We start from the raw sequence: 22,959 nt of genomic DNA on the forward strand, positions 1-22,959 counted from the left end.
TGCATTATTTAAATGTCATTCCCAGTGATGACTGAAATTGCAGGGGATGGAAAAATCTTTTTTCTGGGCAATCCATTGTGGTCCCATGGTGAGCAGTTACAGTCCTTCAGCATTCTGACCCATTCTCCTGTCTTCTCATCTACTTTTCTTCCCCAAGATAGTAGGAATCTTCAGCAAAAGTCTGCCCTCTGCTCTGGCCTTTGGAAGGAACCATGTGATGGCAGCTGACACAGTCCTGTTTCTGGGCCCTGATGAGAGGTGAGGACAGGGGGCCTGAAGCAGTGAGGGATCTCCACCTATTAGAAGCAGCTATGTTTGGCCAGAGAAGCCTGAGGAGAAACTGAGGTTTCTGTTTCTGGGGAGAGGAAGTCAGACCAAGTTTGAAACTAAAAATAAAATCTGAGCAAGAAACTCTACCTTACTTTAAGAAAAGCAATTTTCCTGGTGTACATTTCTTTTACCTGGTTCTTTTGTTCTAACAATTTCTATATTGACAAAATAATATGATAAATATTAAAATAGACAAAATCACAAAGACATGTTATCTCTATGATTATGTTTACAGCTATCTATAGAGTCAGACTGTGGTGAGCTTTTATTATATTTGTAAAGAATTTAATTCTGCAGGAGAACAATGCAGGCTAGTGATTATGAGCTTAGTCTCTGGAGTTTTGATTTTAATCATGGCTCCCCATTTAGTGCTATGTGATCGAGGTCACTTAAACTATCAAAACTTTAATTTCCATCACCTGGAAAATAGGATCCTTTCCACACAGCACTCTAGTATCTGTAATGAAAATTAATTCTCCAGTACTGCATCTGTGGACTTTATCACGGTTATTTCCAAATGTGCATCCTAATTCTTGGTTTAGTTCATCCTCAGCAAAGCGTATTTCCTGTGGGAGCTCCACGCAACCTAAGCCACACAGCGGGCCTGGGGGCAGGTCTACATTTGTCTTTTTGCAAAATCAATTTTTCTCAGAAAGTCATGATTAGGACTAAATAACTCATTTGTGAAGAATTTAGAAGAGTATGTGACTGTCCTTAAGACTATGTGACTATACTCAACAAGTATTTGTTAAAAAAAAAAAAAAAAAAACCTCCGAGTTTAACTTCCACACTTCCAGAAGAAATGGGAGGTTCCATTTCTTCAAAGAAAACGTTACTCATTTAGTCATGTGGTTGCTGTGGCCCTGAGTCAGTGGACAGGATGGGGCCAGTCTCTGATTAAGGAACAGTAGTCTTTCCAGTGCCAGTACAGATGCACGTCCAGGCACAGAGGACACGTGGCCTCAACTTTCACCTGCCCTCGTCATGACATTCTAGTCCCTCTGCATCAGTTTCCATGGGCTGCTTGGATTTAAACCTGCTTTCATGCTCTGAAATAAGCCAGAAAGTGAAAGACAGGCAACTAAATGCTTTATTTGTAGAATATAAACAAAGCACAGCAAAAAAAAAAAAAAAAATTAAAAACTGAAAAAAAAATACAGACAAAATGGGAGGAAATAGAGGAAAAATCTTAGGTCACTGGCATAGGAGTGTTGGTGGGGGCGGTGAGTGAAGCATGCGCAAATGTGGAAGTGAGAAAGTGTGCTCCCAAAGTTGTAGATAACTAAATGATGGCTAAGTAATTCTTTAAAATGAAAAAATTAGTGGTCATGACTGGTACACTTGGTGATAAAACCGCATTTTCTGGAGCCCCAGAATCTATCTTCACATCGTATTCTCTAAAGTAGACTACTAATTCCTCATTAAGAGCCCACGTATTGTGAGTGAATAGCTAGTAATTCATGCACCTGTTTTATTTGGACCTTTTTGAAGTAGCCAGAAATTATATTTTTGATAATTCTAATGAGCATACTATTAATTGAAAAAGCTCTAAATAAGGATTTCCAAATAGAAATTTAAATTTCATTATTTCACATATTATAGAAAAATCTCACTGGTCTAACTTGGGGGGGCGGGGGAAGGCCACTTCAAACTTCACCCAAATCCATAGTATCACAACAACAAGGAAAAAAGTATTCAAGAAACAAATGATTCACCCAGGATTTTGTTCTACTGATGGAAATAGTTGTGTAGGGAAGAAATACTCCAGAACTCGCGATAGCACTCCTTCCTACAGGAGGCCCACAGACGATTCAATAAGCAACTCAAACACGCAGGACAAGCCTGCTCAGACTTGATAACTCGGTAACCAAAAATGGCCATTTAAAGACATTATTGCAAAAGACAATTCCCTGTGAAATGTAGACTTATCAATAGCATTAAATGATATTAATATTCTAAGACAAAAGTTAGATGATGTACTTAAAAAAATGTACTTGAAAATAAACCTAAAATAGGACTGGGCCCCAGTTTTACATGGGCTATAGTTTATAAAATATACAGAGGGGGCCCTCCCTGGTGGCGCAGCGGGTTAAAGCACAGTACTGAGAATCTGAAGCCACTTCCGCATGAGTTCGATTCCCGCCTGCCCCAGAGGAAATTCACATGGCGCCGCAGCCCTCCTGGCCCTCCCGCTGCTCCCCTCAGCAGTGTACTTCGTCGATCTGCCTGTTCTGCTCCCCACTCTGTCTCTGGTGAAGCCTCTCACCGCCCCTGAGCCTCTGGCCTGTATCCCAGTTCTGTATGCACAAATAAATAAATAAATCTTTAAAAAATATATATATATACAGAGGGACCATTTTAGGAAAATACTAAGTGATGTATACAGAATTACATGGGTCCCTGTTGGAGCAGGAAAAAGGCTTTATACAAGCCCCAACTGGACCCTGTAACTCTGCTCATCTGAAAGTTTCTAGCCCAATTCGTTATAGGTATACATCCTGGTATTAAAATATACAGTGATCCTTTTTGTTCTATCATTAGTGTCTTAACTTCCTGGAAAAAAAAAAAAAGAATTACTTCATAGGAAAAGAGAGGCAAAAAAAAAAAAAATGTGTTGATAAACTAATAGAAGAGTTGGACTGTCTGAGCTAAACAATTACCTCAAACGCCAGCGAGGGCACCCAGGCCATGTGCTTAGCAAAATACCTGGCAGGACCATCTGCCTCCAGCACCATTTATAGAAGAGAGACTGAATCCACAGCCCTGTGGGGAGAACTACATGGATTTTGCCTTCTGATAAGTCTACTCAATAGGAAAGTAACCTATGGACAGAATTCTTTCTGATGTGAAATGGTTATCCTGTACCTCACTTTTTCATCATGACCCACATGGCCTCACAAAATCCTGTTTGTTCTGTTTTTCCCTAAGTCCAAACTGTTTGCCCCCTCCAAAGCTCTAGCTGTTGTTGTCAGCTCAGGCTGGAACTTCCATGTCAGCCTCTGAATGAGTCTCTGCTTCCATTCAGCCCCATGCTCCACCTCAGTCCAGTCACTACAGGACAACCAGAATTATTATTCAGATATACCACCCATGTTGAGTTGCTCCAGTTTTGAAATTCCTTCAGGAGTCCCCCAGTGAACTAAGAATGAGATGCAAACACCAACTCCAGGACTTTGTGTGTATGGTCTCCTGCCTTCCTCAGCAACCTCACTGACAATCACCCCCCAACTCACACATTTCAACCACACTCACTTCCCCACCTCCTCAGACAACACTTCTTGCTTCATTGTCTGGCGTTCACCATTCTCTGTGTGTGGGAAGTTTATACCTATTTTCTAGTTGGGTGTTGAAATCTAGAAGGTGTGCTAATAGGTAGAGATGTACAAATGAGACATTCTAGGCAGTAGAATCACATCCACAAAGTTGAAAGCAAATCACTTAGGTAGTCATTTATTCAAAATGTACCCTCTGTGCGATCAATGTGCTAGCTACTAGACCAGTCAAGAGGACACAGCCATGGCCAAAAGCAGCCACCCTAGAACTTAACTCTATGGAGACAGACAAGCCAACATTCAAACAGGTTGAACATTACTAGTTTTTCCACAATGAGATAACACCTCACACCAGTGAAAATGGCACATAATAAGTAAACTAGCTACAATAAATGCTGGCGAGGTTGTGGAGAAAAAGGAACTCTCCTACACTGCTGGTGGGAATGCAAGCTGGTACAACCACTATGGAAAGCTGTGTGGAGGTTTCTCAAAATGCTAAAAATGGAGCTTCCATATGACCCAGCAGTTCCACTCCTGGATATCTATCCAAAGGACACAAAAATACTGATTCAAAAGGACACCTGCACCACTATGTCAAATCAACCCAAATGCCCAAAAATAGAAGCCTGGATCAAGAAGATGTGGTATGTGTGTATATATATATACACACACGCAATGGAATAATACTCAGCAATCTAAAAAGATAAACTCAGGCCATTTGCAGAAACATGGATGGAGCAGGAAAAGATCATGCTTGGTGAAATAAGCCAGAAAGAAAAAGAAAAATACTGGATGGTTTCAGGCATAGCAGGAGTGGAAGGGATCAGGAAAAACAAAACTAAACAAATTTTATATATATATATATAGTTTCATGTTTTTACTTTACTACAATTACTATATATATACACATACATATAGTACATATATGTATGTATACATAGTGTGTGTATATATATATATATACACACTATGTATATATACATATGTAGCAATCGTAGTAAAGTGAAAACAAACATCAACTAACAACTATATACAAGAGATATTCTATGGGGGAAGAGAGAGGAGCAGGATCAAAACTGGGGTGGGAAGAGCACACGGGACTATGGTGATGGCACAGGGGTGAAGTGGTGGTGGGACATCCACGGGGATTACAACTGAGATGAAAAGCTGTACAAAATGAAGGATAATTCAATATATATAACTAAAAAAAAATTACTAGTTTGTCACAGTAACATAGTTAGATATAAACAAATTTCCCAATTTAGTAAATATCTTAACAAATTTACTGTATACCAGGGAATCAGTCTGGAAGATACAATAAATCTGACAATGAAATGATGTAAGTATTTGGCTAAGAGACAATGGAAAGCCACTGAAAATTCTGGAATAAAGTGGGGGACTACTCAGACATGCTGTAAGACGTCTAATTTGGCAGCAACTGGCAGGATAGACTGAGAAGGGGAGAGTCTGCCAGCTGGAAGGGTCTTTGCTGCATCATCTCAAGAAAAGAAAAACAGAGGTGGAATGTTAAATGCACAAAGAGGAAACGCTGAATAAGAGGTAAGGAGGGTATGGTCACATAATTGGGGGCTGAATACAGAAGCCATTAAAGAAGAAAAATCAGTCACATGTCAACAGTAGCTGGGGAAAAGTAAAGGAGAGAAGGCGATGGCCAGTGAGCCCGATGGGTAAGGCCCACTGACAGAAAGTGGGGAAGTCAACAGAGGGTCACTGGCAGCGGAGGCCATGCGCAGCAGTCCACTCCATACTCTGGGCAAGACCAGCCGCTTGGGTATAACCTGGGGTGCTGGTGATGCCCCCCACCATGTGGTGTAAGCGAAAGCTTTGACAAACCCACAGGCAGTGTCACATCACTTTCTTTTGTTTTTGTGTTTTCCAGAGACCCACTCTAGGCTGGAAAAATGAGCTCCAACTCCCTCACAGAAAGATCCAGCTCGGCGATACTGGCACTGGAGCATGCTGTGCGTGTTGGCATTTCATGAGAGGTCAGCGAAGGCCAGCAGCATAGCCTAGGCCATATTGTCTTTGCTCTGTTAGGTCAGCTGCAACGTGAACAGCACCAAAGAACCTATCTCTGTAAATAACTGGAATCGTGTGAATTATCAGTGGAGGCAGAGTCTGAACTGACAGCTATATACCTTCCTGTGTGAGCACACGTGACATTCACATGCACAAGCAAGGCCAAATGCAGAATCCAAACAACAGTCCACCTGGGAAAGATGCCCAAACGTGACATCCCACACCTCAGGAAGCACTCCTGAGGTCTCCAGCTGTGTCTGTGCTTCAGCAGCCACACTTGCCTGCCACACGAGCAAGCCCCGGACCACGGGCGCCTGCCACGGCCGATCGGCACTAATCCAGCCAGGACTTGGAGAATTAGATTCAATCAGAGTAAGTGTAGTTCAAGCAAAACAGTATGGGCATGCAAGTATGTGTGCGCACACACACGTCTGACTGTAAAGAGATCCTAAGGGACTGCAGTATTGGCAAAGAGCCTTACCATGGAGCCCACAGACCAATAAACATTTCTGAAGCAACAGAGTTAGCCTAGATTTGGTTTCCATGGCAATAAATACCAACGAGTGGAGGTCTGCTACGGCCTATTCTGAAAAGATGGGTCAGAAAAATCAGTAAAATAACTTCACTAAATGATAAAAAAATAATTACAAAAACCAGTCATAATGGCAGCCTCCACTGTCAAAAATAAGTGTTTTATGAGACTGTGGCTCTTCACTCTGATGCAAATAGAGAACAAGAAAGGAATTTATGAAGCCAGAAAATGATTTTTTTAACCCAATAAATGCTGATTAGATGAGTTAGCCAGTGCGGCAGAATGCAGAGATTCTGAACAGCGCCTAAAGCCGCAAAAGGGGCTGCAGTTACGGGGTCTCTGGGTACATGGCCTTCAGAATATCAACCATTGCCTGCACATTTGTTGACAAACACTTTGAACAAGCAGCACTTCGGACTTATTCAGCAATAAAAAAGACAAACTCATGCCACTTGTAGTAACATGAGTGGTGCTCAAAGGGATGATGCAAAGTGAGACAAGCCAAGAGAAAGTTAACCAGACAGTGTTGCTTACATGTGGAATATACAGAAACCAGACAAAAGGTCAGAGAAAGTCACTTACTTAGTAACTCGTCTGACCTATACATTGATCTAACCTCCCACCATTTCTCTTAAGGAGACAGTGAGAAACAGTACCCTCTGAACAGTACCGGAACCTTTTGGAAATTCCCCCTCCCATGCTAACTCTGACACACACCTGTGCAAAGTGAGCCCATTCACCTGGAGCCAGGAAACAAGGTGGTAAATAGTTATCACTGCTGACTGCCCACTTGGTCTGGTCAGAGGCGCATCTGGACACTCTGCAGATGCAGTGGGGGGAGATATACAACCTCCCTCAAGGAGGCAGCGTCGCCAGGGAGGCACTCAGAAAACCTCCACCACAAGGCTTTGAGGCAGGTACCCAAGCGAAGGCGTGAATCCTTCACACAGTTTCTATTGCCTGAGGAGACGTCAAGGCTCTTTCACTTGCCTGATCCACTTCACGTGCTCCAGCTCTGGAGTCGGGCTCTCTACCAGCCGGTGCATCTGGTTCCTGGAAGTCCCCTCACCCGCCGCACTGTTCTTGCTGAGCTCTCTCCGACCTCTGGTTTCCTGCAGGGTGCTCCTTCTGGCCACGATGATCTGTCTGTACCAGGCCACAAACTCAAGAGCACTTTTCAGAACTGCTAGGCCCTACTGACCTGTGTTCTCGTCAGACCACCCTCTTCCTACATCATAATGTCTGACTCTAGTGGTTTTAGTTTTCATTGCATGAATGAGTGGAGTGGAATTGCCAGGATGGGGGTGGAGATAGGTGAGCTGGTCTGACTCTTGCCACAGAGACACTGCTGCTGTTCACACCAGTGTTCACAGATTATTTATATTGCAATCAGAGTACACATTAATCTGAAAACCTGTACACACTGGAGACTTTTCCACAGTGCAGCTTCTCTATCCAGCTATCTCACTTTCATCCAGCAAAGGAAAGAATAAACAGAGCACACACGTGGCCCACACAACCACCACTCACGAGCCCAATGTGCTGATGGTGTCTGGCTCACCCTGGAGGAAGAACATCGCGTAATCTGAGAAGGTCACAGCCGAGACCACCTCCTCTCAACCTTCCAGGGAAGCCAGACTGCTCGAGGCAGGTTCTTTTCTAAACGGGTGAGGGGGACTATGGTTTTAAACACAGCAGTGTTGGCCCTCCCTGGTGGCGCAACGGGTTCGGACCTGTACTGCAAGCTAGCGCAGCCGATTCAGTGTGAGTTCTACCCCCAGCTCCAAAGCTGACCCACCTGGCACAGCAGACCTCTCCTGTTCTGCCTGCTGCTCCCCTCAGCAGTGGACTTTGTTGATCTGCCTGTTCTGCTCCACGCTCTGTCTCTGGTGAAGCCTCTCACTGCCCATGCACCTCTGGCCTGTACCCCAGTTCTGTATTCAAAATAAATCTTTAAAAAAAAAAATAGCAGGCCCTCCCTGGTGGCGCAGCGGGTTAAAGCACAGCACTGAGAATCTGAAGCCACTTCCGTATGAGTTCGATTCCCGCCTGCCGCCTGCCCCGGAGGAGACCACATGGCGAGCCAGACCTCTCCTGACCCGCCCGCTGCTCCCCTCAGTAGTGTACTTCATCGATCTGCCTGTTCTGCTCCCCACTCTGTCTCTGGTGAAGCCTCTCACCGCCCCTGAGCCTCTGGCCTGTACCCCAGTTCTGTATGAATAAATAAATAAATATTAAAAAAAAAAAATAGCAGTCTCAGGAAAGCCATGGAAACGGTTCAGAGTAAGAGGCTATGTACACATTGGACTACTCAGCTATTAAAGAAGGGTCAACTCTTGCCATTTGCAACAATATGGATGAAACAGGAGGAAATAGTAAATGAAACAAGGCATAAGGAGGTAGACAAATACGGAGTGAGTACGTTCATTCGTGGAACACAGTCACTGAACAAGCGCTCAGACTAAACCCAAAGCCAACCCTAGAAATCTGATTGCCGAACTGAGGCTACCAGAGGGGGCGGGGGAGCTCGGAGGGGAGGGGCACAGTCGGCTGTGTGGAGGACCAAGGCTTCCCAGTGGTGCGTGAGGGTGGTCACACGCTCTGAAGGAGGCGATCCTAAGCCCGAGTCCCAGTCAGTGTCGCAAACCAATGTCGCTTCAGTAAGAAAGAAATGAGGAGCTAGCAAAACTAAATGAAACTTCTGACACGAGACTGGATCCTTTGCTGGCTGGAGGAAATTATTATAAAATACTGTAAAAGGCATTATTAGGTCAAATGACAAAAGTGAAATATGAATGGCAAATCAGAAGATTGTTCCAATGCAAATACACATGCACACGCATAAGTAAGCCATCTAGCGATGCTCCACTTCTTGACCTTGGTGGAGGTTACAAGTAGATATTACAGTAAGTTTCTCATAAATGCTAAATGCTAAAATGTAAGCTAAAAATGCACACACAATGCCAATTGCTTTGTTCCCACAAAGGCCAGTTGAGATCTGTGTCGGGCTATCAGGATTGGTTGGGGCGGGGGTTCTGCTGGGAATTCTGCATATAGGAAAACTGAAACCCGCCCTCGCCCTGTGACGCTTCTGGACCCCACAGCGTTCAGAACTAATCTCACAGCCTCACACAGATAGCAGAGCACTCAGTGCAAAGGAAGCCACACTTTTTTTTGGCGTCCATGGATCTGGGTGGATATAAATACACTGCTGATCAGAAGCATACAAGGTATGTCAGATGCTCTCTGGTTAGAGATGGAAGCTACCAAGGCAGTTGTTTAGCTGTTGCTGCTTTTATTAAGATTTCTAAAATTATATCAGAGCAAATACAGTAACAACCATAAATCAGAACAATTAAGCCCGATGAATTTACAGCTCATTTATCTACCTCAAACACAAAATAAATTAGCAGCAGCTCTCCTACCTGATAAATATGTCTACCTTCTCTGAAAGTAACCATAATTCTGACCCCGACAGATATCTAGATATCTATATAGCCTATTTTTGATTTTTTATATAATTGAAATCACATGGCATATGTTGCTTTGTGTCTGACTTCTCCCCTCAACATTATTTATGAGATCCCTGCAGGTTTTGCAGTAGCAGAAGCAGTATGGTATTTTTTCTATTCTGCCACTAATGGACAATTTGGTTTTCCAGTTAGATAACATTATGCATAGTAGAATATTCTTGTACTAGCTTTTCCTTCACATATTCACGCTATATTGCTGAGCATAAAGATGAGACGCAATTGTTGAATCAGAGGGTATATAAATGCTCAGCTGTCAGTGCGCTGGCTGTCCTAAAAAGTTGTGCCAATTTATACACACACTGGAATGAATGATAGTTCCAGATGCTTTTACAGTCTCTCTAATCTGTAGAAATGTCAATCCTTTTAATTAACTGATTGTATTTAATTATCTAAAAGTATATTAATGTGGTTTTAACTTTAATTTTATTGATGGCTAATGAAGTTGTGCCCCAAGTGTCCTCTGGCTGTTCAGATCTTGGGTCACACCGTCCACACATCCTCCCTTTGGGGTGACTCTTAGGCATCCACCGCATAGCCAAGGTAAGTGGACACACTGCAAATACCTTGCTGATTACTTCACTTTCCCCATGGTATCTTTTTATGACTAGAAATTTATATGTTTATGAATCACAACTTCTACATTTTTCCTTAACAGACAGTCTCCTGATTTTTAAGCAGCATTTATGGATAAAACATCATGAAGTTATACCATCATGTTTTCTTTTAGAAGTCTTATCTTTTCCTTCACCATCTTTGCTTTGGGGGATGTATCTTTACAAATGTTCTGAGATGTATGTCTGTAGTGTTTTGCCTATATTTTTTTCTATATATTTTATGGTTTCAGGCCTTACATTCAAGTCTTTTATCCATTTAAGTTAATTTTTGTATGTGATGGGAGATAGGAGACTGGCTTCATCCCTTTCCCCAGCACCATTTATTGGACAAATTGTCCTTGTTCAATTGCATCATCTTTGTCCCTTTGTCAAAGATTAGCTGTCCATAAATATGTGGATTTTTTCCCCTGCACTCTATTCAATTCCATTGATCTGTGTGTCTGTTTTTGTTCTAGTACCACACTCTTTATTATGGCTTTGTAGTACAGTTTGAAATCAAAGCTGCTGTACAGCAAAAGAGACACTAATCAAAACAAAAGGATACCCTACTATTTGGGGGGAAATTTTGCAAGCAAAACAACTTACAAGGGTATGATTACAAAAATCTAAGAAAAGCTCACAGGACTCAACAACAACAAAGTAAACAATCCAGTCCAAAAATGGGCAGAAGAGCTCAAAAGACACTTCTCCAAAGAGGAAATGCAAATGCCAACAGGTAAATGAAAAAATATTCAACATCACTTATAATCAGGGAAATGCAAATCAGAATCATAATGGGATACCACATTACACCAGTGAGAATGGAACACATTAAAAGAGTCCAGAACGGAGAACACATATTTATCCAAAAAACATTTTCGTGGGTAGAAAGACGTTCTAACACAGGCACTATTTCAAAGAAACTCTTAGGTTCCAATAATCAACTTATTCCTTATACTTTGGAGGCCATCATCATGTAAGTTGCACCTGCAATTCCATAAAGATGTATCCAGCATACTCACCCTGGGTCATTATTTCCTATATTGCCTCCCAATCACACCATCATTTTATTCCCCCCTTACCTTATAAAAAATTGCAGCTTAAACAACTTTTACTGATGCTGTATTGTGATGCTGAACTAATCAATACTGTGATGTCAGGAAGTATTAGTATCCCTTCTTTAGATATGTAGGGGTAGAACAGGAAGGCTAAGTGTTTTGTGAAGGGTCACAAACTATTAAGTAGATGAGCCAGGATTAAAACCCAGGTGATCGGATTCCAAACTAGCCCTCTTATCGCTCCATTATACTCCTTAATACCTGTCAAAAATGGAGACAGAATTAGAAAAAAAGTTTTATCTAAAGATTTTTTAATAATATTCAGCTCTACTTTACCTAAAATACTTTCTACTGTAGCCCTGACTGAGGACCAGGAAATACATTAAGTATTCTACACAGATTGTATCATTATGTCCTTCCTAGTTCCGTCAGGAAATACTATCCTCGTTTTATGGTGAAAATAAGAGCTGATGGAGACACAGAAACCTTCTTAAGGTCACACAATTGATCAGCAAAAAAGCAGTTGGGGCCACTTCTCTAGATTTCCTAGACATATCAATACAATCATTTATGTCCTAGAATCAGGCTGGAACATCTGAGACTTACATCTGAGACTTACTATGAGTTGAAGAGTTCATATTCTCTGGCTCAATATGCAAGCGTTTGAAGGACTTTCAAGAAAAAAGAAATTGGTCAGAACAGTTTCCAGAGGAGATAAATAGGATGAGCATGAAGAACTCCAACCACATAGTGCTTTAACATTAAAGATAATCTACAAATCACATCTCTTTGACAAATGAGGAAATAATTACTTTTTGTTGGAGTGATGGTTACACAGGCAGACACACTTATCAAAACTCACCTAATTATAACTTTATATCTCTGTGTTTCACTACCTCCAAGTTTAACATAAATATTTTTTAAATGAAGAGACTGCTTCATGTGATAATGAAATGCAGCCAGAGATGTAATGGTAACTGATTGGAAATAAAAAGATTCCTGAATTAAATGAAGAGGTGATACTGGAAAGTATCTTAGGATTCTTCAAAACTTAAGATTTTACAGTATTTTCACTAGTATATACAGAAGGGCACATAGGACCAGTTCTAGATCTAAAACTTAGTTGCTCTTTCTAGCCCAAGTCTCTCCGCCAACATGTCATGAGTACTCCAATAAGTTGCCCTGTGAGCGTGTTTCAAGTAGGAAGAGAGGAACCAGTGGTGAGCTTTTAGACTGTCACTTGTCAAACTAGCAAGTCACCTCCTGAGAGGTCTTCCAGAGTAAATTTCCCAAACGAATTGCATTGGTCCGTAAACTAGTTTGCAGCCAAGGTCTAGCCTCTGCAGAAAATAGTATGGTGACCTGAAAGCAATAAAACTAGATCTACCCAGCAACTCAACTCCAAGGTATGTACCTGACAAAAGCAAAGCACTAAAATGAAGGACGTGTGCACGCCCACGGCCACTGCAGTCCTGGCCACATAGCCACGCTATGAGAAAAGCCTACATGCCCTGGAGGGATGAGGAAAATGCACTTATGCGCAATGGGCTACTACTTGGCTATGAAAAGGTGAGCTCTTGTCACTTGCAATGACATGAACAGAACTGGAAGGGGTAATGCTAAGTGAAGTGAAGTCAGAAGAAGACAGACAAATACTGGGTGTTTTCACTCAGATGTTAAAAATAGGGACACAAAGCAAAGGGTCAGATAACATTAAGCCAATAACAAATCCTAGACATCTAACAGCAAAACTGGGGCCGCTGGAAGGGGGAAGGTGATAGGGTGGGAGAAGACAGAGGGCCCCAAAGGAGGACGACAGGGGATGACTGGGGCTGTGGGGCAGGTGTTGGTGTGAATTCCATTTGTAGAGGTTTTGATCAATACTGTAAATCAGCATTACCTGTCATGAACTTAATTGGAAAAAGAGCCTATCACAATAAAATGTATAAAAGGAAGAGAAACCTTTACTATTTTTAAATGAAAAAAAACTTTCCAAGGGGATTAGACCCACTAGAATTGGAGATTCCAGGAAGTACATTATTCTTATGGCACAGAAGAAAATAAACTATAATCAGAGTGATGATTCATGATTATGGAGTCAATGAGGGGTGTTCCAAGATTCAATTTTAATGATAGCTTTGGACAACTTAGTCTTCAATCAGGTGAGAGTTCCTAGGAGCAATCTTACCTTGAATAATTACATATAAATTTTGCTAGTTGATTACGGACCAATATGTTATCTACCTTACAGGAGAGTCTCCCTTCCCAGATTCTCAGGCAGTACGAAAGATGAAAATGGTTGCAAGTATTACCTATGAAATATCCAGTGGACCCTTCGAATGGCTAGGAAAGCTGTAACTATACCTGTGAATACAGGCCTTGTTTTTAGGATATTTGAAATGTGGAAATGAAAACGGAATGGTTAACATGGAGTCAGCAGAGACACTTGTGAGCCCATTTCCTTCATGTCATCAAAAAAATGAAAAATGTGAGTAAGGACAGCCCACTGCAATCACTTCTGAATTCTATTCCCCTGCAGGGGCAAGTGCCCACATTTAGTCTGCTTTCTTCACCTCCTTTGCATGTTCATTCTCATCAGCTGTCTGAAGAGCCATTAGCTGCTGTCTCTACCAGATTGTGTCTCACAATGTGTTGGGCGGTGAGCAATGCCAAGTTCCAACATGGACACAGGGGGTAAATGCTCTTGGACATGGAGAGTGCTTCATTTTCACGTGTCAAAAATAGAATAGAAATGAAAGAAATGAGTATTTATTGATTGTCTACATGTGACAGGCTCTATTTTAGACATTTTAATTTCAGTTGATCTTATAGAACTTCAAATAATTACCTCCACTTTCAAGAGGTAGGAACTGAGCTAAGAGATTACCTGACTAATGTATGGATACATAATTATTGAGTAACATGGGTGAAATTTAAACCCAATCTATTTGATTGGAATACTTGCTTTCTGTCCATATGCTGATCTTTTCTGCTCTTCTGACATTCCTACCATTTTACAACAGTAATACATTTTCCTTATTAAGAGGGAAAAGCCCAGTTTGCCTTCAACTGCCTGAAAGCCTTCTCCAGCACACACGAAGACTCGTGCATGCACGAAAGTGGCCAGAATCATCTGCTACAACCACTCACCCCCTCCACGCCCCCGCATGGCCTCATAATGAGAGAACGAAGCTATAAATGTAATTACATGGTACTGAACAAAATTCTAAAATGTAATTAGGCAACATTGGGTAAAATTCTGGGAATATTCTCAGCTGTGCCACGAAAACTTTGCAAAAGCAAAAGAAAAGCTAGATCTCAAGTGCCAGCTGGTGCCTTTCAGGGAGTCTCCTTCCTCGGCCACTTCTCCAGAGAGCTTCTCCAGGAAGGATGCCAACCTTGGAGGGCTAAATCAAAGCTGGACTGTTTCAAGAAACACATCTAAGAGGCCTCCTGGCAGGATCAGCCAGGAATGCATGTTATCCACTGCAGAAGCCACTCAACACCCACCCAAAGCTAGTTTGTTCTAGGCCCTCAGCCCACCATAAGTAGGACTTTCCCTTAAGCAAGAATGCAAGAAGTCCTAATTCTCTTTTGCTAGTGTCAAGTACACTGAATCCAGTATGTTATGTGCTGCAATATAGAGAAGTGAATTAAATACACAAATTCCTGCTCACATGAGCTGACATTTTGGAGGGTGGAGGAACAACTGAACAAAGCAGAAAATATCTTGCCAGCTGCATGCTGAGCAAGGAGAGGGTGGCATGACTGCGCCTTTCCGGGGGATGGAGCTGGGACTCGGCATGACCAGTCATCTAGGAATCTGGGACTTAGTGGGGAGACAGGCTCACACAGATGCAGAGAGCAAAACGTCTGCTCCTCGTGGTTCCAGCTGACAACAGCACAAAACTGTGGCTGTTGAGGGGCCAAAGGGGGGGGGGCCTTGTTGAGTACATGAAAAGTTTTGGGACCCCTTCTTCATCCATGGTAACGGGTTAGAGAAGGGACACTTCCATGTGGAAAAAAACAGGGACCTTGGACTCCCCAACACAGGAAAAGACAAATTTTGAAGAAGATAGAAAGATATCACAAAACTGGCTCCAAATCTTAGTTTTCTGGCAGCTGGGATGTTTTATGTATGACCAGCTAGAAAGATACCTGACACAAGGCAGGAGGTCAAGAAAATCTATTTCATGAATGCACTTATGATTAAATAAAATCATTCTGGAAAAATAAATTCAGTGAGCCCAGACAAGAGACCTGATTATAATTAAAAATATGCACAAATATATACAAACATGATCACAATATTACATGAGTACCAAATTAGAAACAGTCTAAATGCTTAATCATTAGTGAATGGTTACACGCATTGAGGTATATAATATTTACAAAGTTAAATGTAACTTCAGAATACCCCATTCAAAGAGGACGTAATCCATGGGCATGCCTTCGCAACAATGCCTCTGGGAGGTTATGCCTGGGCGTGGGTAAGAGGACATGTATATGGAGAATGGAAGGGGAGGAAATGAGGAATTAATGTTTTAGTATTAGGTTCAGTTATTTCTGGGTAATAATATTAAAGAGGGTGTGGCTTTGTCTTTATCTTTTTCTATATTTTTCAAAATCTCAAAAGTATGCATATGTTTCCATTAGGGGAAATACCACTTCAGATGGCAGATGGAGTTGGCCCACTTCTTCCATGTTCTCCTAATGACACCTAAAAGTCTCTGAATAAGCCAATAAACAGGAAGACTGGGACGGGGAGAGAAGGCAGCTTCCTAAGGCTCTTGGGGCTCAGTGGGTGACACATGGCATCCCTCTGGGTTTCCTAATTAGCTTCTACATAACCCCAAGAAAGTTCCTGAAGCCCCCAGAACTGCCAATAGGCACATGAACTATAACAGCTCCAAGAAAAAGGTTCTTCCTAAGCCAGAGGATCAGGAAGTGGGTGACTTAACAACAGAAAACCTTTTTAGCAATCCCTACTCTACTTCAACCAAATCCCACACACTCCACCCTTCCGCTCACCTCCAGAAATGCAGCCAGGAAGTAGACTTCCACACACAGCCCTCCTGCCCTACAGAAGCAAGCAGTGGTGCTCTGAGTCCCTCTCTCCCCGTGGTAAGGATGGATAAATGGGCAACAGATCACTACCTACCTGCAAACAGTGATGCTCCAACTCTCCATTAGGTGGTATCAGCAAAGGTGAACAGAGCTGATCTTCCATCATCTGGCCAAAGCAGAGAGCACTCCAGTTGTGCGTCAGGAGAGTGTTGCTGAGGGCCAGCTGTGCCTCTGTGCCCACCTGGCATCAATGAAATTGACCAAGACTGTTTGAGATGTGGTTCTGCAGCACTCACTCCCCTCTCTCCCCCAGGGGCACTCAGGGCGTAGCTGACCCTATACCCCTAGGGGAAAGGCAATACAGCAATGTAAGTGTCCCTCCTTTAATGGAGGTATCAGCTGACCAAAGAGGTGACTGAACTTTTTTTTTTTTTTTTTTTTAAAGATTTATTTATTTGTACATACAGAACTGGGGTACAGGCCAGAGGCTCAGGGACGGCGAGAAGCTTCGCCAGAGACAGAGTGAGGAACAGAACAGGCAGATCAACGAAGTACACTGCTGAGGGGAGCAGCGGGCGGGCCAGGAGAGGTCTGCCACGCCATGTGGATCTCCTCCCGGGGGGCAGGCGGGAATCGAACTCATGCGGAAGTGGCTTTAGCTTCTCGGTGCAGGGCTTTAACCCGCTGCGCCACCAGGGAGGGCCATGGGGTGACTGAACTTTTATCCCCCGTGTCTACAATGTGGCAAAGTCACACAGGCCTCAATATGTGCTTGGATATTGTCCAAGATACAGACTCAGGTGAGAAATTGCTGACACATACCTAGTCAGCCTTCACTCCACTACTTAAAAAGAGAACTGCTAAAAACAGAAGTAGAATCCAGAAGTGAAAAGTACAATATTAAAAAATGCCAAGAATACAAGTTTTAAAATTTAGTCATCATCCAAGAACCATGAAAATCAGAGCATGAAAGCCAACAGATGCTATTTCCAAGATGAATCAGACACTGGAATTATCTGGAAAGGATTTTAAAGCAGCCATCATAAAAATGCTTCAACAAACAAGTACAAATTCTCTTGAAACAAAAAATAGAAAATCTCAGTTAAAGAAATAGAAGTTATAGAAGAGAACCAGATGGAAATTGTAGAGCTTAAAAAGAAAATCACCAAAATAAAAACACATGAGATAGGCTCAACAGTAGAGTAGAAAAGACAGGATAAATCAGAGAATTTGAAAGATCAATAAAATAAACCCAACCTAAGCAACAGAGATAACATATACAGAAAAAAATAATAACAGAGTCCTAGAGACCTGTGGAGCAGTAACAAAGGAGTTAACGTTCATATCATCAATCTGAGACCAAAAAAGCAAAGTAAACCGAAACTAAGAAACTGAAGGAAGTAAAAAGTGAAAACAAATGAAATTCAAAGCAGAAAAAAAAAAAAGAAATCTCAGGCAAAAAAAAAAAAATCAGTGGTACAAAAAGTCAAATTTTTTTAAAAATAATTATCTGTGCATACAGAACTGGAGTACAGGCCAGAGGCGCAGGGGCAGTGAGAGGCTTCACCGGAGACAGACTGGGGAGCAGAACAGGCAGACTGATGAAGTACACTTGAGGAGAGCAGCAGGAGAGACAGGAGAGGTCTGCTGTGCCATGTGCGTCACCTCCCTGACTGGGGATTGAACGTCTGCTGAACTGGCTGTGGCTGTGGCTAGCTTCATACTGCTGCACTTTAACCTGTTGTGCCACCAGGGAGGACCCAAGAGTAAATTAAAAAAAAAAAAAAAAAAAGACAACTGACTGGCAAAGATGAAAAATAAACTGAAATCATGGATCACATACCTGTCTGAATAAAAAAAAAAAAAAAAGCCCCACCTAGTACTGGCACAGTGCACAGAAACCACCGCAGAGCACCATCACTCGCTGCTGGTGGCAATGACATGGCACACCCATCCTAGCAACTGGTTTGACAGTTTCTTATAAAACTAAACAATTTTTATAAAACCCAGCATTGTTGGGCATTTATTACAGGAAAAATTTATGCTGACATATAAACATGCAAAAATGTTCAGAGCGGCTTTATATGTAATAACCTATCATTGGAAACAACCATGGTACCCTTCAGCGGATGAAGAGAGCAATCTATGATATGTCCATACCATAAACCACCCTCCTCTTCCAAAGAACACAATGACCTGCTGATATACACAGCACCTGTATGAATATCCAAGGAAATGGGATGAGCAAGAGAAGGTCAACTATAGAGTGTGCGATTCTGCTTATATAACATTTTGGAAATGCAAAAGTTTAGAAACTGTAACAGATGAGGTCAGGAACTGTCCTAGACAAAGAGTAGGCTAGGAAAGGAAAGGGTGTCTTTTTAAGAGGGCATGCAGAGGTCTGTGTGGGGGTAGCAGTGGTCTGTGGTGGCAGATACAGAAACCCACACAAGACAAAGCAGTATACAACTGAAAATACATGTACCCATACAAGTGAGTCAACGTAGGCCCAGGGAAATCTCAATGAGATCCTGGTTGGGATACTGTGCTTAAATTCAGCAAGATGTTACTACAGGAGAAAGTGGATTAAATACAACTGGAACCTTTCTGTATTATTTCTTACAACTTCATGTAAATCTATAATTTCAAAATACACTTTTTTTAAAAAATAATGTTTTCAGGGGGAGGGGGGAGAGTGAAGGGTTGGAGCAGCAATGTTTAAAAATTGAAAAAAGCCAGCTAGACAGATGGACAGATGAGCTGGAAAGCAAAGGAGTCTTCTTTACATGATGGAATACCACACAGCTACAAAAAAGATAGAATTCTGCTCTCTGCCATAACAACGGCTAGACCTTAAGAGTATTACATTAAGTGGAATAAGACTGAAAAAGAGAAATACCATGATTTCATTCAAGTGAAGATTAAAAATATAATCTAGATTCTAAAAAACAATATAACAGTTACTAGAAGGGAAAGGGGTACATATATTTGTATGTCAATGGGTAGAAACTAGACTTTTGGTAAACATAATACAGTGTACACAGATGCTAATTTATAAGGCTATACACTTGAAATCTACATGTGTTCTAAGCTAGTGTTACTTTGAAAAAAGAATCAGAGGAGAGGAAATTTTGCTTTAGTGCTGCTCAGAATAAGATAAGCCTTGGACATCCTTAGTCATACAATGTGGGTTAAATAATATAGAGCATACATTTGTGTTCTGGAATATGCCTCACTTCCCTACACATTAGCCTAAGAATGCTAGCGGTTTCCAAGATAAAAGAGTAGACAGATGGTGTTATAGAAAAAAAAAAAAAAATCATAGACCTAAATAGGAAAAACCTGGCAAGGAAAGAATGTCACCAACCAAAATCAGAATTGTGTTTTAGTGAAACTGAAGATTTATTTTGCCTAGCACCATGAAGGTTTACCTAGGAATTATGGAACGATGTTATGAAAAATAAACATTTAGTTTGAAGATTTTTTTGAAAAACAAAAAATCCACATTTGGCCAAGAGGGAAAAAAAGCTCAATAAAAAGTTAGATCTAGTACATAAATTATAATTGTTTAAATTCAAGATGTGAGAAAGAATAAAAAGTGTAAAATCTAAATGAAATTTCTAATATTTTAATGCTGTCATGTAATTCCCAAATAGGCAAGACATATCAACTAAGCAATGTTTTTTTTGAAAAATTCATTAAAGGCAACATTCTACTTGCAGTTTAACATAGACACTAAATACCAAAAAGGCTTTCTGATAGCCAAGTATCATGAATCTGAGAATTTTTACATGGGTATAATTTTAGCATTGTCAAATGCTTTTTACAGTTCACTTACCACATTATGGGTTAATTCTAAATGAAAGTGCACAAGAAAAGGTCAGGGATAGAAAGTCTGTGGGCAACGATTTATTCTCGCCTTACCTTTGTATGTTTTTGAAACTAATAATATGCATGTAGACAGAAAAGATCTCAAAATATTAGCCTACAAGTCAAATCCAGGGAGTCCTCACAGCCAACTTCCCCCTTTACTTAAAAACTTGCTTTGCTAGGAAGTATAATGCTCAAATATCATCTGGACCTGGGTCCTCATTCACCTTTGACAGGTACCTTTTTGGAATGTCAATTATTGCTATGAATCAGAAGTCTGAGAGCTCAGCCTAACTGTTCCTTTCCTGTAAGAATGATAACAGCCAGTAGTAAAGCATGTGAAAAGGCATTAAGGCAAAAAGACTTTACACTGGCAACTCTCAACTCTGACACCTTTTTAGAATTCTAAAGAAAGCTGTGAATCAACTATCCACTTAGAATTCATGCTTACTCTGTTCTGCCTGCAGGTAAATAATGTTATTTGTGAACAGAAGCATAAAACCAAATTACAGTAAGATGTACATGTTGAAATTTTTTAAAAATAATTAAGTAACTTGACCCCTGTACCTCTCATCTCAATGTTACCTAAAGGGTAATGGAAAAACAAGCAAACAAAACATCACACTGATTGCCCATTTGTGATGAAAACACACCCACCCCGGAGAGCTCATCAAGCAGTCTCCCCACATTTTAGGGAAGTAAGCACTGACGGCTGGGCTCAGGTCATACAACGTTTTCAATCCCGTGTTGGAATGTGAGATCCCTCTGAGGGGCACACCTGCCCGTGGGGTGGCATCAGTGCCCAGCACCTTGCCTGACCCTTGCCTTCCCTTTTTCTTAGGCCTCCCGGCCAGTCAGTACCAAGCCCTTCTGTCAATGTCACCCTCCTGCCTTCAGTGTCTATAACCAAGACATGTCCCCAAAGTCCGTCCTATGCTGTCTGTGGGTCACTCAGTGACCTCGCCTTCACATTGCGGCCCTCAGCTTGGCCTTGCAAAACAGGCTTTGTGCCCACCTCCAGCGTCATTCCTCACCACCCTCAACCATCACCACACCAACACCGTTAATAAGAGGAGGGGATGTTTTCAAAAGGCAGGTGCATCGCTACACATCAGTCCCATTCAGACTCCCTTGCCTGCAGCACAGCCACATGGTCACAGCTACCTCATGACAGCCTGGGACACTGCGCAAGTGCCTATCCCGGGAGAAGCAGCAGACCTGGGTGAGCAGCCTGCTCTGTGCCACATCAGGCAACTGTCAAATACAATGGTGATGGGAAAAAAGTATATTCAAGTGCTTGAAAGACAAAGAAAAGCTACTTTTACTTGAAATTAAAACCTGCCAGAAACTAAATTTAAGTCAATTAGGAAGTAAATGCGAAATAAATTAGAGAACCATTAGGAGTCTATATATTTTAGGAGTGGTGGTGTCATTAATACATGAGCAATTATAATACTCTTTAAACTATTCAGAGTCTTCTTTTTAAGCTTGTATAACATTGATACCAAAAGATAGCACACACAGAATATTCTACAGGCCAACATTACTTATGAAATATTAATAAAATATTAATGCAACGTCCTAAATAAAACATCAGTATATAGAACACACAGCACAGTGAAAGAATAAATCACCATTTCTAAGTGGAGTGAACTGAAACAGTACACGGTCTCAGAAACTCTTGATATAAATCATCATACTAATAGGTCAAGAGAAAAATCTTACCTGCTTAGACATAAAGAAGGCATTTGATACACTCCCAAATTCATTTTTGTTAAAAGAGAAACCTCTTAATACATAAATATTTCTTTGCTGTGCTGATCCCGAAAAACAATAAATCAATTTTATTATGTGATTGTAATAACTTGAAAGCTTAGGAATAGTTATTGAAAATTTATAACAAGGACATTATTTAGCTACCTGGGTATCCAATTAATATACAAAAATTGTTGATCATCCTATGTACAAAAACAAAAATAAGTCAGCAAAGATCCTGCTTAAATAGCAACTAAAGGAATTAAAGACCCAGAAATAAAGTTTACAAGAAATGTGCAGGATTATATTATGTGAAGTTGTTAAATTCTGTGAAGGCACAAAAACATGATGTGAATAAATGAAAGAGCATAACTTATTCTTGTTCTGGAAGACTCGATACCAAAATGAAATTCAATATAAAGTAATTATAGATCTCATGACATTTCAATAAAATATCGGTAGAATTTTTAATAACTAGAGGAAGCTGCTTCCAAAGTTCATCTTGCAAACTAAATATAGGACTAAAACATAAAATGAGTGAGGGCTAACCCTCACTCATCATCGTCATCAAACACATGATCAAATTACAGTAACTAGAAGAGGATGATGTTAGTGCACAAAGCAGCAGCCAGATAAGCCACACAGGAGCGTAAATCCAGAAGCAGACACAAACACAGGGAGAAGAGGCATATCTTATGGTACAGTCTTGAAACAAGAAGATAAGAACCTGTGAATTTATTAAATTTCATTTAAAGCTCATGCTTTGGTTTATATGGCTTTACTTGTATTTAAGAAGATCAAATATGGGCCCTCCCTGGTGGCGCAGCGGGTTAGAGCACAGTACTGAGAATCTAAAGCCGCCTCCGCATGAATTCGATTCCCGCCTGCCCCGGAGGTGACCACATGGCG

General features: G+C 41.3%; 1 long non-coding RNA gene across 1 annotated transcript in view; it reads right to left on the minus strand.

Annotated features, from left to right (window-relative positions):
- LOC105854064 overlaps positions 1–16,655 on the minus strand; it is a 165,951-nt gene extending 149,296 nt beyond the window's left edge. Inside the window, exon 1 of the long non-coding RNA XR_001145790.1 lies at positions 16,520–16,655. This is a non-coding gene — a long non-coding RNA (uncharacterized LOC105854064). The remainder of the gene's footprint in view (positions 1–16,519) is intronic.
- Between the last annotated feature and the right edge of the window lie 6,304 nt (positions 16,656–22,959).

Source organism: Condylura cristata, unplaced genomic scaffold (assembly GCF_000260355.1).
Source record: "Condylura cristata isolate star-nosed mole 26May11 unplaced genomic scaffold, ConCri1.0 scaffold00025, whole genome shotgun sequence".
NCBI classification, from domain to species: domain Eukaryota; kingdom Metazoa; phylum Chordata; class Mammalia; order Eulipotyphla; family Talpidae; genus Condylura; species Condylura cristata.